The following is a 14,210-nucleotide window of genomic DNA, read 5'->3' as shown; positions in this document are numbered from 1 at the left end:
ATAAGGCTACTTAGTGTGTTCAACCATTTGTCTGTCTCTGTCATACTGTGGTGGTTTGCGTGTTGCTGTGATGCTGGAAACTATGCCACTGGTATTTTAATATCAGCAGGGTACACCAGCGTGAACAGTTTTCAGGTGACTTTCCAGACTAAGACAGACTAGGAAGAAAGAGAGACTGATTACTTGTGAAACCTTAAGAAAACCACTGGCATGCTGTCAAATAGCTCCAGAATATTGAATTTGGATACATGATGAATAGCAGCAGAATGTTGTCAGACATCGTACTACAAGATGAAGCTCTCAGATTAGAAGGCACTCAAAATAAGAATGGGGAAGAGATACTGCCTCAAAGTAAAGTTGTTGACCATGGTGACGTGAATAGAGTAAAGATTTTGGGATCTTCATTTGCTGATGGGGCACAATTCAAATGAGAGACACAGCTAAAATATCCATTAATAATCAAAACATGGAATGTAGGAAGAATGTACTAGGTAAATTGAAAGTTGACAAAAATGAAATGGGATGCATAAAGATCGATATCCTAGGCATTAGTGAGCTCAAACAGACTGGTATTGGCCATTTTGAATCTGATAATCATATGGTTTTCTATGCTAGGAATTAAAATTGAAGCAGAATGGCGTGGCATTCATCATCAAAAAGAAAATCTCAAGATCTACCTTGAAGTATAATGCTGCCTGTGATAAGATAATATCCATATGCCTACAAGGAAGACAGGAGTCCTGGTGTGGCACTGTTGGCTAATGCGTCAGACTGCAAAGTCATTTGAACTGCAAGGTCGGTGGTTCAAGCTCACCAGCTGCTCCTTGGAAACCCTGTACAGGATTGCTATGGGTCAGAATCGACTCGATGGCACTTAACAACAACAACACAAGGAAGACAAGTTAATACCACAATTATTCAAATGTATACATCAACCACTAAAGCCAGAGATGATGAAATTATAAAATTGTACCAACTTCCTCAGTCTGAAACTGATAATGCATGCAATCAAGAGGTGTTGATAATTTCTGGTGATTGAAATTCAAAGGTGGGAAACAAAGAGAAGGATCAATAGTTTAAAAATATGGCCTTGATGATAGAAATGATGTTGGAGATCCTGTGATAGAATTTTGTTAAGACCAATGACTTCTTCATTGAAAATGCCCCCCCCCTTTTTTTTTTTAATTGTATATACTTAGAAGCATTCAGAATGTCAACAAAAGAGGTGCAACTTTTTTTTTGTTTGCAATTACAGAGTGCTATTCATTTAACAGAACAATTATTTCATATAAGCTGCATCAGACAACTGAAGATGAAAAACAAAAACTATTATTACCATATCGAATTAATTTGTGCTGTGTACCAACAAGAACCTGTTTTAAATTTCCATGCCAATTTACATCCCCCATCCTGTACCAGGCAAGGTTAGTGGCTATTGAAAATACCACCAAGACTGGACTAGCTAAGGACACATTCGTTAGTGTGTTACCTATACAAAAAAAGGACATTGTACAGTTTAAAAACAAATCTTATACAGTCTTACATTTCAATTTTTTTTTTTTTTTTCTTTTAAAGGGTTGAGTTGTGTACAGGGGGTTAAATGCTTTATAGACAAAACAAAATGCTGTGCTAGAACCAACTTATTCATCATCATCATCTTCATCCTCTTTGTCTTCTTCCTCTTCTTCCTCTTCCTTCTTCCTCTTCCTTTTCTTAACCTTGACGACTCCCTTTTTGGCTTCATCGGTCTTTCCTTTAGCCTGGTAGGCAGCGATATCCTTTTTGTACTTCTCCTTCAGTTTAGTGGCCTTCTTATAAGTCTGCTTGCCATCAGCAGCGGTACTATTCCACAACTCTCCCAGTTTCTTTGCAACATCACCAATGGATAGGCCAGGACGCTCGCTTTTGATTTTAGGGTGATACTCCAAACAAAACAAGAAGACCAAAGGAGGCCTCTTGGGTGCACTGGAATCCTTGAACTTCTTTTTTGTCCCCCCTTTATGAGGTATATAGGTTTTCATTTCTCTTTCATAACAGGCCTTGTCCGCCTTTGCCATGTTTTCAAATTTTCCTTTCTCTTTAGCAGACATGGTCTTCCACTGGTCTGAGAACTTCTTGGAAAATTCTGAGAAGTTGACTGAAGCATCTGCGTCCTTCTTCATGTGCTCCTCCTGGTATGTTTGCACAAAAAAATGCATAAGATGACATTTTGCCTCTCTGCTTCTTAGGATCTCCTTTGCCCATGTTTAGTTATTATTTTTTTTCCATCTGCAAGGCACAGAGTCCATCCAGTGCTGTCAGGCTCTGCCTGGCTGTGCGCTTTCTCTATGGAGCTCAATGTACTGCAATGGCTGTGAGAGTGGGAGCCAGACTGAAAATACTTCTTTTAAAACAACATAAAAGACGACTATATAAAAACAATTTTTAATAAAGGAAACTAGTGTAAATTGCTACAACTTGGTGAACTTGGATGTAGTAGCTCAAAATACCAACTGAAAAGGAAGGAGTCTTCACATTATATATCAATGCTATCCACTCTGTATACAGGGTAGATAGGGACAGGCAACTTAGACATTGGCTACCTAAAAAGAGGGGGCGATAAAGGCACAAGGTGACTGGCTTATGAGTTTTCAAGAGAGAGTTTAGTTTTAAGAGTATGTGGGAGAAGGTAGAGTCTCTAGTGAATAGTTTTCATCTTATCTAGATGGGTCTGGTGAAAAGAGATGGGGATAAGATTCTTATGATTCAGTAGTGAGTAATTGTTACAGATTGATTGCGACTGTCACAATGATAGCGGTAGAAGTTTTGCAACAAAAAGGGAGGAGCAATTAATCTTACAGTCCAGAAACAGAGGACCCTAGGACCATCAAGGGAGAAGAGCAGAGCAGAATGTGAGACCCTATCCAGAGAAACAGCAACACCAGAGATGGAGGCAAAGATGATGACATGAAGAAAGAGAGAGCAGCTGAGAACTCTGGACTCATGGAAAAAGAGAGACTGTTTGCTGGCAGGCTTGCCAAATGTGCCCTTTGGTTGTTTAAATGATTATATATTCCTTAGTGTTTTTTTCTACATCGCCTCAATGCCTCAAAAAAAAAAAAAAATTCAGATGGAATGGAAGCAAATATTGTTGAATGGTAATGCATGAGGAGATTGTAATCATGGCAATGAAATGATGGTGTAAAGCCGATGTTCTCCCATGTAAACTATCACTCAGTTCACAATACAAACTTAAAAAAAAAAAAAAAAGGCAATTATACACGTGAACCTCACCAGATGGCATATGCAAAGATTAAATTGGCTACACATATGGTAGAAAATCTCCATGTCATTAGTCATAAAAAGGGTGGGTTGACTGTGGAAAAGACCATAAATTTCTCAAGTCAAGTTCGGATTGAAGCTGAATAAAATTAAAACAAGTCCATGAGAGCCAAAATATGACCTTGAACAGATCCAATCTGAATTTACAAGTCATCTTATAAAACAGATTTGATGCATTAGACACAAGAGTTTTGGGATGACATCATGACTATCATACAGGAAGAAAGCAAACGGTCATTAAGAAAATATAAAAGAAGTAAAAGACCAAAACAAATGTTAGAAGAGACTGAAGTTTACTCTCCAGTGTAGAGATAAAAAAGCAAATGGAAGAAATGAGGAAACATATCTGAACAGAAAATCTCAGTGGGCAGCTTGAGAAGACAAAGTCAACTATTAGAATGAAATGTGCAATTACCTGGAGTTAGAAAACCAAAAGGGAAGAGCATGCTCAGTGTTTCTCAAGCTGAGGGAACTGAAGAAACAGTTCAAGTTTTGACTTACATTATTGAAGGATTTTATGGGCAAATTATTGAATGGTGCGTTTTATAGATTACAGAACATTTTTTTCATTTAGTAGTTCAGATACACACACACACAAAGATCTAGTTCACAGGTTCTTTCCTAACCATTTCTCAGCCGGACACACTATCCCATATGCCTTGAGACTAAGGTTAGCATGGCATTCATCAACGCTACTAATAAACATGCATAAAAATGACCAAAAATGTAGGAGAAGAAATTGATTTTAGCTTAATGTAAGCACAGTCCGTTTTCTGAGATAGATAAAAAGTAAATGAATATATATTATAATAGGAAGGTTGTTTTTTTTTAGGTGATTGTGAAGAATGATCCTATTCTCCAAAATATGGAAATGGTGGTTGTTTGGAAGTGGGCTGGGTAGGTGTGTGAAGCATGAGCATAGAATGGGTAGCTGGAATGTTTAAAAATAGTTTTCTCTTGGCAATAGGCCATGGATTCAAGAGCTCTTTAAAGTCATTGTGGCTATCTTACTCACAAAAGAGTCTTAGCTGGTTGGGACAGATATTGCTGTTGTTGTTAAGTGCCGTCAAGTCAATTCCGATCCATAGCGACCCTGTCTAGGGTTTCCAAGGGGCAGCTGGTGAGCTTGAATCGACGACCTTGCTATTCAAATGGCTTTGCAGTCTAGCGCATCAACCCACAGTGCCACACCAGGACTCCGGGACAGATATTACCAGTCTACAATTTGCTATATTTCACTTTTTTTTTTTTCATTTGACTTCTAGTTGCATTTACTCTTTTTATCTATTCGGCTTTTGTATGCCAAAATATTCAATTTCAATTGTCTTTAAAAATGAAGTTTTGAATGGCATTTTTGTCAAGAAGGTCGTTGTTTTAAATCATTACTAAATATTGCTCAAAAGCTATAGAAAAATGAAGTGATGTGCTTTCTGTAGATGACATGAGACAGATGCAGAGACAGTTGTGCAAATTTTACCTTTGAGTTTAGGTTTTGCTCTTTCTGTATCTGTGCAGATAAATTTTCCTCCTCTATAAAATGGAAATTTATGTAAGGTTAAAGTAGTTGGTATAGCATTGTAGGATAAGAACTGCAAGATTGGCTATTCAAACCCACCAGCTGCGTCTCAGAAACTCTAGGCAGGGTCTCTATGCATTTGAACAATCTCAATAACACTTCAACACTTAACAATAGCACAGCAACAAAGTAGTTGAGATAGCACTTGACCTAGTGCACCATGACTACATACTATGGTTTTGTATTTTTATTTATTTTCATTTTTTGGTGAAAATATATCTAGCAAAGTGTCCATCACTGTAGTAATCTCTACAGTGACAGACAGTGATTAGTCACCTTGTTTACATTATTCAATTTGCACTACCTTTCTCGACAACATTTTCAAAACGATTTCACTATGATTAACACCAACTTATAACTCCCCTAAGGTTCTTATCTATCCTTTTGAGTTGCTCTTATCAATTTGTTTGTGTTGTTGTTAAGATCCATCTGGTTGGTCCCAAAACATACTGAACCTGTATAAGGTTTCAAAGGAGCAGTTGGTGAGTTTGAACCGCTGGCCTTGTGGTTCAAACTGAAGTTACAGTCCAGTGCTTATTTTCCAGTGCCACACCAGGAATCATTTTGATTACATGTAGGTGATTATTTAATTGATTGTTGTTATGTGCCGTGGAGTCGGTTCTGACACATAACAGCCTTGTACGGGGTTTCTGAGGCTGTAAATTTTATAGGAGCAGAAAGCCTCATCTTTCTTCTGGAACAGCTGGTAGTTTCGAACTGCTGACCCTGAGGTTTGCAGCCCAATTCGTAACCACTACACTACCAGAGCTCCTTATTTAAGTGATTATACACTATTTTATATATGTATGTTCTGGTGTGGCATTGTGGATTAATGTGCCAGACTACAAAGCCATTTGAACTGCAAGGTTGGTGGTTCAATCTCACCAGCAGCTCCTTGAAAACCCTATACAGATTTGCTATGGGTTGGAACTGACTTGACGGCACTTAACAACAACTATATATATATATACATATATTATTTTATATTTATACTATTATGTATATACTATCTTAGTCCTTAATATGTGCTATTATAAATATATATTTATGTTAATAATGCTTACTGCTTCCAGCCTTCATTAAGATAAATAAGTGCTTGTACTTTTGAGTGACTTTGGAGCACCAAAAAGAGCTTGAAAAATTTCTTCCTGAGGCACCATTCTCATCATTTCCTTATGTACTCAGTTCTTTTAACATGAGAACAGATCTTCCCATCCAAGAGCTAAGCTGTAAAACATAAATGTTTGTGGCAATAGTGAGACATAAGTGCCTTATATGGAATCTTTCTTTGTGAGCAAATTTTGGTAGAGAAAATAAAGGCTCAACAAATGAGGACACTATGCCCTTGAAGCAGAGGCAGACCCTTATCCCCTTTTCCCCTCACCACTCTAGAAAACCAAACCAAACCAAACCAAACCAAACCAAACCAAACACGTCACTGCCATGGAATCGATTCTGATTCATATTGACCCTATATAGGACAGGTTAGAACTATGCCCTAGGGATTCCGAGACAATAAATCTTTACAGGAGCAAACAGCCTTATATTTCTCCCGAGAAGCAGTTGGTAGGTTTGAACTGCCAACCTTGATCAATGCTTAACCTATAGCACAACCAGGGCTTCTATTCTAGAGAAACAGTAAGGAAATGGGAGACCATGAGAAGGAAGCATATTGCCTTGTTAGTGGTGATTTCAATGCATTTTTTAAGTCTTGGAGAAGAGCGATTAACTGACTGAATTACTTTAGCTGCTATTTCTGCGGACTGAACCAAGAACATTTTAATTAACATACTTCTCTCCACCCATCATGCACCTCACTTAGTCTAGGATTTGAAATGGAAACTAAGTAGACTCTGTCCATGGTGCCCTTTCCACAAAGTGGGCACCTTGGTCTCACTTTTTCTGAGAAGTAAAAATGACTAGGCAGACAACCTGGTAACTACTTCTGAAACTATGTCTTAAAACTTACAGTCTTTTTATGGAATGGAGCAGACATACAAAGTAAGTGAAAAAAAATCTCATATCCAGATTTGTCCACATTTTAAACTCTTAGAGCTTGTCTGATTTTGAAACAGATTTGAGTACACAAATGACCAGAAAATCAACCATGAGAAAATATTTCACCAACTTGAGAGATCTGATTCTAAGACAGGCTAAAGCAGATTCAGCACCCTTCTTTTGATAGTCATTTTATGCATATTGATTAGCTGCCTATGTAAGCTTCTGTCCTTCTAAAAACAATATACATATAGTAGGAGGGATAATCGCAGTTGGAAGAGATAGCATTTCCTTTCCTCTTAAAAGATAGGGTAACGTTGCAAGAAAATGGTGCTAATTAGTTGGATACAGCTACAGATTCATCAGAGTTAAAATGTTCTTTCTACCAGCAGAAAATGCAATTTGCCATATGGTATTGGAAATATGCAATACAAGAATTTCCTGTGCTATTTTCTGCAGTTGAAGTTTGGCCTTAGATTATTTGTGGCCTTCCAAGTATTTGAATTATGCAACCTAGTTGACTGAGTGGCCTCAAGCATTCAGGAGACAACCTTTTTCAGCTCATAATAAAATAGAAGTTTCTTTGCAAACATACAAAATCTGCAGTTTCAATTTTCAGCAATTTTTGAGAATGTAAGAAACTTTTTTTCAGTTAAATTTATATGCTTAGAGCTGCTTAACATGGAGATTGCCTTAGGCTAAAAGAGGAAAACATGAAGACAGAAATCTTGAAAATGGTCTTCAAATTAAAAATAAATCTAAGTGTAATGTTGGATAAACCTAGATTTGTGTATCCATTCATCTTACTATAATCTTAAGCATACATCACCAAGCCTCCAATTAGCAAGCCGCTCCTCAGAAACCCTATACAGGGTCTCTGTGAGTTGGAACCAACTCAATGACACTTAACAATCACAACAACAATGTAGAAAATAATTGATGAGCAGGGCAATAGATATTGAGAATGTTCTAAGAATGCTCTGTAAATTTCAATGAAGGCCTGTTTTATAAGCATTCTCACTAAAGATAGAAAAGGGAATCAGGAGTGTAATTATAATGTCTTGTCCTTTATTGCTGTTTTTACAAAGTTTATATTTAAAATGTTTATCAAAATCTTGCTCTGAAATAGCATTTGCTACCTGAGACCTTTATATTTATGAGTTAATGTTCTTAAGATCTTGGACTTAACATTCCTTTAAATAATCAAATGCAGCCTCTTGTGATTTCATTCAGGTTAAAAAAAAAAAGTTGTTTTCCTAAGTTAAAACTATTTTGTTGACTTTAGTTTGTATATTTGCCACAATTATAGCTATTGCTTGAAGTCAAGTTTAACTCTCATCCCTGGGTTAAGAGCTACATAAGTGACTTGTGGCTAGTTGTGCTTTTAGAACTAACATCACCATTTGTTAAAAAATAGCATCATGCAATTTATCCTTACTTAATAATCATTCTTTAATAAGGAGCTCTGATAGCATAGTGGTTATGAATTGAGCTGCGAACCTTAAGGTCAGCAGTTTGAAACTACCAGCTGTTCTGTGGGATAAAGATGAGGATTTCTGCTCCTGTAAAGATTTACTTTGGAGTCCTGATATGGTGTTGTGGGTTAATACACCAGACTGTAAAGCCATTTGAACTGCAAGGTCGGTGGTTCAAGCTAACCAGCTGCTCCTTGGAAACCCTATACAGGGTCGCTATGGATCGGAATCAACTCAACGGCACTTAACAACAACAACAAAAATAATCATTAGTGGGATATGTGTTCTGATGATTATTAAGTAAGGATAATTTGCATGATGCTATTTTTTAACAAATGGTGATATTAGTTCTGGGCTTTGCATCCTGGAAAATACTTTGGATTGTTTCCTTTACTCTCAGTAAAATCTCTGCCCATGTATTTTTACTTTACTTTTAATCAAGGATGAATCAAAGGGTTGGCATCATATTTTATAAAAAATTATAGGATTTTCTTGAAGCATAGCATTATATCATGGAGGCATGTTTAGGTTGAAGTCCTGGTGTGGTGCTGTAGGATATGCACTGTACTACTGCTACACATAAGGTTGGCAGTTCAAATCCACCAGCCGCTCTTTGGAGTCACTATGAGTTAGAACTGATTCATTGCACTTGGCAAAAACAACTGGTTATATGTGATAGAGTGTTTAACCCAAACTTCTTTAAACAGAAAGTCAATTTTATTTTTATTTTTTGTTAATATGAATATTAAGTCCCAAGACTGGTGCTGCATTCTAGACAGTATGACTAGGACTCAAACTATTAATAGGGAGTGTAGTTCTTCTCTTTTCTGTACTTATCTACCTGAATTTCCCTCTTATGCTTCATTGTTGACAGATGCACAATCCAATTCTTGCTTATATCCTCTTGATTCATGTGCCTATCCTTTGCCCCATGAATAATTTTCCTTTCCGTCCCACCCTTGTAATGATCATGCAATGTTTCTTTTAGCAAGAAAACCTTTTTCTTAACTTTTTATAGCAGTGGTCTCATGTAATATTTCTCCTTTTGTGATTGACCAGGTTCATCCAATATAATGCCTTCCAGGTTCATCCCTGTTATGAGGTGTTTCACAGATGCATCATTATTCTTCAGTTTTGCATAATATTCCATAGTGTGTCTGTACCAATGTTTGCAAAACCATTCTTCTGTTGCTGGACATTTAGGCTGTCTCCATCTTTTTTTTTACTATTGTGAATAGCGCTGCAGTGAACATACTTGTGCATCTATCTATTCATACAAGACCACTTGTCTGTCAGTTTGTTGTACTGTGATGTCTTGTATGTTGCTATGCTTCTGAAAGCCAAGCTATGGGTATTTTAAATACCAGCAGGGTCATCAATGGTGGACAGGTTTCAGCTGAGCTTCCAGATGAAGACAGATTAGGAAGAAGGAGAGATGGACTACTTCTGAATATTTACTTACGGAAAACCTTATGAACAGCAGTGGAATACAATCAGCAACAGATTACTGAATATTAAAACATGATGAAGAACACCAGAATATTGTCAGAAACAGTGCCAGAAGATGAATCCCTCAGGTTGGAAGACACTCAAAATGTGACTGGGGAAGAGCTGCCTCCTCAAAGTAGAGTTGACTGTGATGACAGGAATGGAGTAAGCCCTCAGGACCTTCATTGGTTGATGGGGCACAACTCAAAATGAAGAAAACCAGCTGTAAAAGTCCATTAATAATCGAAATGTGGAATGTACAAAGTATGCACCTAGGAAAATTTAAAATTGCCAAAAATGACATGGAACGTTTGGCCAGCAGGGAGGCAAGACCTAGGGACTCATGGGCTCAGAGTCAATGACAGCCACAGAGGACTAGAATGGAGAGCGAGGCGGCCAGCCGATAAAAAGAGGGTGGACAGACGCAAGAACACCCACACTTGCAGATGATACCCACTTGACCTGGCTTCAATGACTGGATGAACAGAGCTCAACCCGAAGAAGAAAGAAGAGGAAAAAAGAGTCATCTGATACAATTCGATAAACATGACCTACACCTATAAATGCAGTAGCTCAAAAGAGGAAACAAATCCCTGCTGCAAGAACTATTCCCACCCCCTCCACACAAAGGGTAGACAGGGACATTGGCTACCCAAAATGGGGGGAGGGATACAAAGGTAAGAAGTGACTGGCTTACACGCTTTCAAGAGGGAACCTAGATACAAAGGACATGGAGGAAGCTAGAGTCTCCAGTGAATAGTATCCAGCCTGTCCAGGAAGGGCTGATGAAATGAAATACAGATGGGTCTCTTGTGATGCAATAGTGAGTAATTGCTATCAGGACTGATTGTGAGGGTTGGAAATCTAAAGGTGGACATTTTGTAGCAAGGAGGGGAGTGATTAACTTTTCAGTCTAGGAGCGGAGGGCCCTGGGACCATCAATGGAGAAGAGCAGAGAGCAGGATCCTACCCAGAGAAGCAGTGAGGCCTGAGATGGAGGCAGAGAAGACGACGTGAAGATATGGAGTGGCTGGGGACTTGGGATCCAGAGAGGGAAAGGGGCTGAGGACTGGGAGGTGGGGGCAGGCTTGCAGGGTACACCCTTTGGTTGGGTGAGGATGCATGGACATGATGATAACAATGGATGTAGGACTAATGTTCTCCCATGTAGACTATCATACAAGTCACAATAAAACATTTATTTAATAATAAAAAAAATGACATGGAATGTATAAACATCAATATCCTAGGTATCAGTGAGCTGAAATGGTTTGTATTGGCCAGTTTTAATTGATAATCACATGGTTTACTATGCCAAGAATGAAAAATTGAAGAGGAATGGTGTCGAATTCATTATATAAAAAAACAAAAAACAAAACCCATCAAGATCAGTCATGAAGTACAACACTTTCTGTGATAAGAAAATATCATTATACTTACAAGGAAGACCACTTAATACCACTATTATTCAAATATACACACCAACCACTAAAGTCAGTGACAAAGAAATTGTAGAATTCTACCTACTTCTTCTGTCTGAAATTGATCAAACATGCAATTAAGATGTATTGATAATTACTGGCAATTAGAATGCAAAAGTTGGAAACAAAGAGGAAAGATCAGTAGTTGGCAAACATGCTTTGGTGATGTAAACGATGCTGGAGATCACATAGAATTTTGCAAGACCAATGACTTCTTCATTGCAAATACCTTTTTTAACATAAAGGACAACGATGCACATGGACCTCACCAGATGAAATGTACAGAAATCAAATTGACTACATCTGTTTGAAAGATATGGTGGAAAAGCTCCATATCACCTGCCAAAATAAGGCTGCTATGAGTTGGTATTGACTCGATAGCACCTAACAACAGCAACAATATCTATGCATGTCATGACTCTCATAGCTTGAGGATTTACTCCAAGTAGAAGGATTGCTGAGTCATACAGTATTTCTATTTTCAACTTTTTGAGGAAGTGCCATACTGTGTTCTAAAATGGTTGAACCATTTTACAGTTCCACCATCAAGCAGTGTAGGAGTATCCCAGTCTCTCCACATCCTCATTTGCATTCATTATTTTCTGTTTGTTTTTGAGCTCTACTATTAATACTGGGGTGACATGATATATATCTCATTGTTTAAATTTGCATCTCTCTATGTGATACAACCTTGCTTGCTGAAAGTAAAGAGGACTTAAAACATTTACTGACGAATATCAAAGACCACAGCCTTCAGTATGTATTGCATCTCAATGTAAAGAAAACAGAAATTCTCACCACTGGACCAATAAACAACATTCTTATCAAGAGAAATTATTGAAGTTGTCAAGGACTTCATTCTTCTTGGATCAGCTATCAACACTCATAGAAGCAGCAGTCAAGAAATCAAACAACATATTGCATTAGACAAATCTGCTGCACAAGACCTTTTGAAAGTGTTGAAGAGCAAAGATGTCAGCTTGAGGACTTATGTGCGCCTGACCCAAGCTATGGTATTTTCAAAAACCTCTTATGCATGCAAAAGCTGGTCACTGAAAAAGGAAGACCGTAGAAGAATTGATGCTTTTATGGTGTTGGAGGGGGGAATATTGAAAGTGCTATGGGCTGCCAAAAGAATCAATTGATATGTGTTGGAAGAAGTGCAGCCAGAGTGCTCCTTGGAGGCCATGATGGCCAAACTTCATCTCTCATACTTCAGACATATTTTCAAGAGGGATCAGTTTTTGGAGAAGGATATCATGTTTGGTATTGTGGAGGGTCAGAGAAAAAGAGGAAGACCCTCAGCTAGATGGATTGGGAAAGTGGCAGTATCAATGGGGTTAAGCACGCCAACAATTTTGAGGTTGGCCTAGTACCAGGCAATGTTTCATTCTGTTGTGCATAGGGTTGCTATGAGTCAGTACCGATTCGATGGTACCTAACAACAACAAAAATTGTCGGTCGCTATGATTCAGAACTGACTCCATGGCACATAACCACCACCACCCATGTTGGTAAGCATGTTGTGCTGTTAACTGAAAGGTTCGAGCCCACCCAGGGATTATTTTCTTATGGAGTCCTCATATGGCATTGTGGATTAATGTGTTGGACTGCAAGGTCAGTGGTTCAAGCTCACCAGCTGCTCCTCGGAAACCCTATATAGGGTCACTATTGGGTCAGATCCGACTTGATGGTACACAACAATGAGTAATTATCTTGAGCACTTCTACAATGTTTCTTGGCCATCAGAATGTCTTTTTTAGTGAAGCATCTGTTCATATTCTTTGCCTATTTTTTAATTGGATTACTGATCTTCTTTTTGAGTTGCTGAAGTGTTTTTACAAATTTTAGAGTAGTCTTTTGCCTGATATGTCATTGTTTATTCATTTTGTTTTATCTAGCCCTGACTTCTCCGCATACTTCAATCATTCCATACTTCTTGAAACTGAGCAGCCTAGAAAAAATCAGGTGTATTGGTTTCCTATTGCCAAAACAAAGGAGCACAAAATTAGCAAGTTCATCCAACATTAATCTGCTATCTATAGTTTCTGTAGGTATGAGTCTTTCCAGGATATAATACCTACAGAAACTATAGCTAGCAGATTAATGTTGGATGAACTTGCTAATTTTGTGCTCCTTTGTTTTGGTAATAGGAAACTAACACACCTGATTTTTTTCTAGGCTGCTCTGTTTAAAGGAGTGTGGAATGATTGAAGTATGCGGAGAGGTCAAGACTAGATAAACAAACTGAAGTAACAAAAAAAAATTCTCCTCCTATACAAACAGTGACAGCAGCAATGGGCTCAAACATAACTACAGTTATGAGGATGGCACAGGACCTGGCTGTGTTTCGTTCTGTTGTGCATGACGTTGCTTTAAGTTGGAACCAACTAATGGCACCTACAAATAACAACAACAATATTGTTTATATAAACAATGATCCTGGTGTGGCACTGTAGGATAAGCACTGGACTGGTAACTTCCAGGTAAAGAATTCAAACCCATTAGCTGCTCTTGGAAACTTTATACAGGGTTGCTATGAGTTGGAACCAACTTGATGGCACACAATAACAACAACAATAGCAGCACATAAACAATAGGAGCTGTGAAGCTGTAACAACATTGGAATGCTAACTACAAGATCAGCTGTTCGAGTTCACCAGCTGCTCTGCAGGAGAAAGATGAGTCATTATGTTCCTGTAAAGATTTATAAGACTCGGAAACCCTATGATGGCCCTATAAGTTGGAACCCACTCGATGGCACACAGCAACATGTAAAAAAATGCCTTCACATACATTTCTCAAAAAATCTCATTCATCAACTGTGCTCCATAATGCATCCTAATGAGGGAGAAAAAGGACACATTAGGA

The 14,210-nt window shown here is 38.1% G+C and overlaps 1 pseudogene; it reads right to left on the bottom strand.

Moving 5' to 3' along the window:
- Window positions 1-1,640: 1,640 nt before the first annotated feature.
- On the bottom strand, window positions 1,641-2,244 carry LOC102816792 (annotated as a pseudogene).
- Between the last annotated feature and the right edge of the window lie 11,966 nt (window positions 2,245-14,210).

Source organism: Chrysochloris asiatica, unplaced genomic scaffold (genome assembly GCF_000296735.1).
Source record: "Chrysochloris asiatica unplaced genomic scaffold, ChrAsi1.0 scaffold00163, whole genome shotgun sequence".
Classification (NCBI taxonomy): domain Eukaryota; kingdom Metazoa; phylum Chordata; class Mammalia; order Afrosoricida; family Chrysochloridae; genus Chrysochloris; species Chrysochloris asiatica.
Note: the sequence above shows the minus strand (reverse complement) of the source record. Positions and strands in the feature narration are given on the sequence as shown.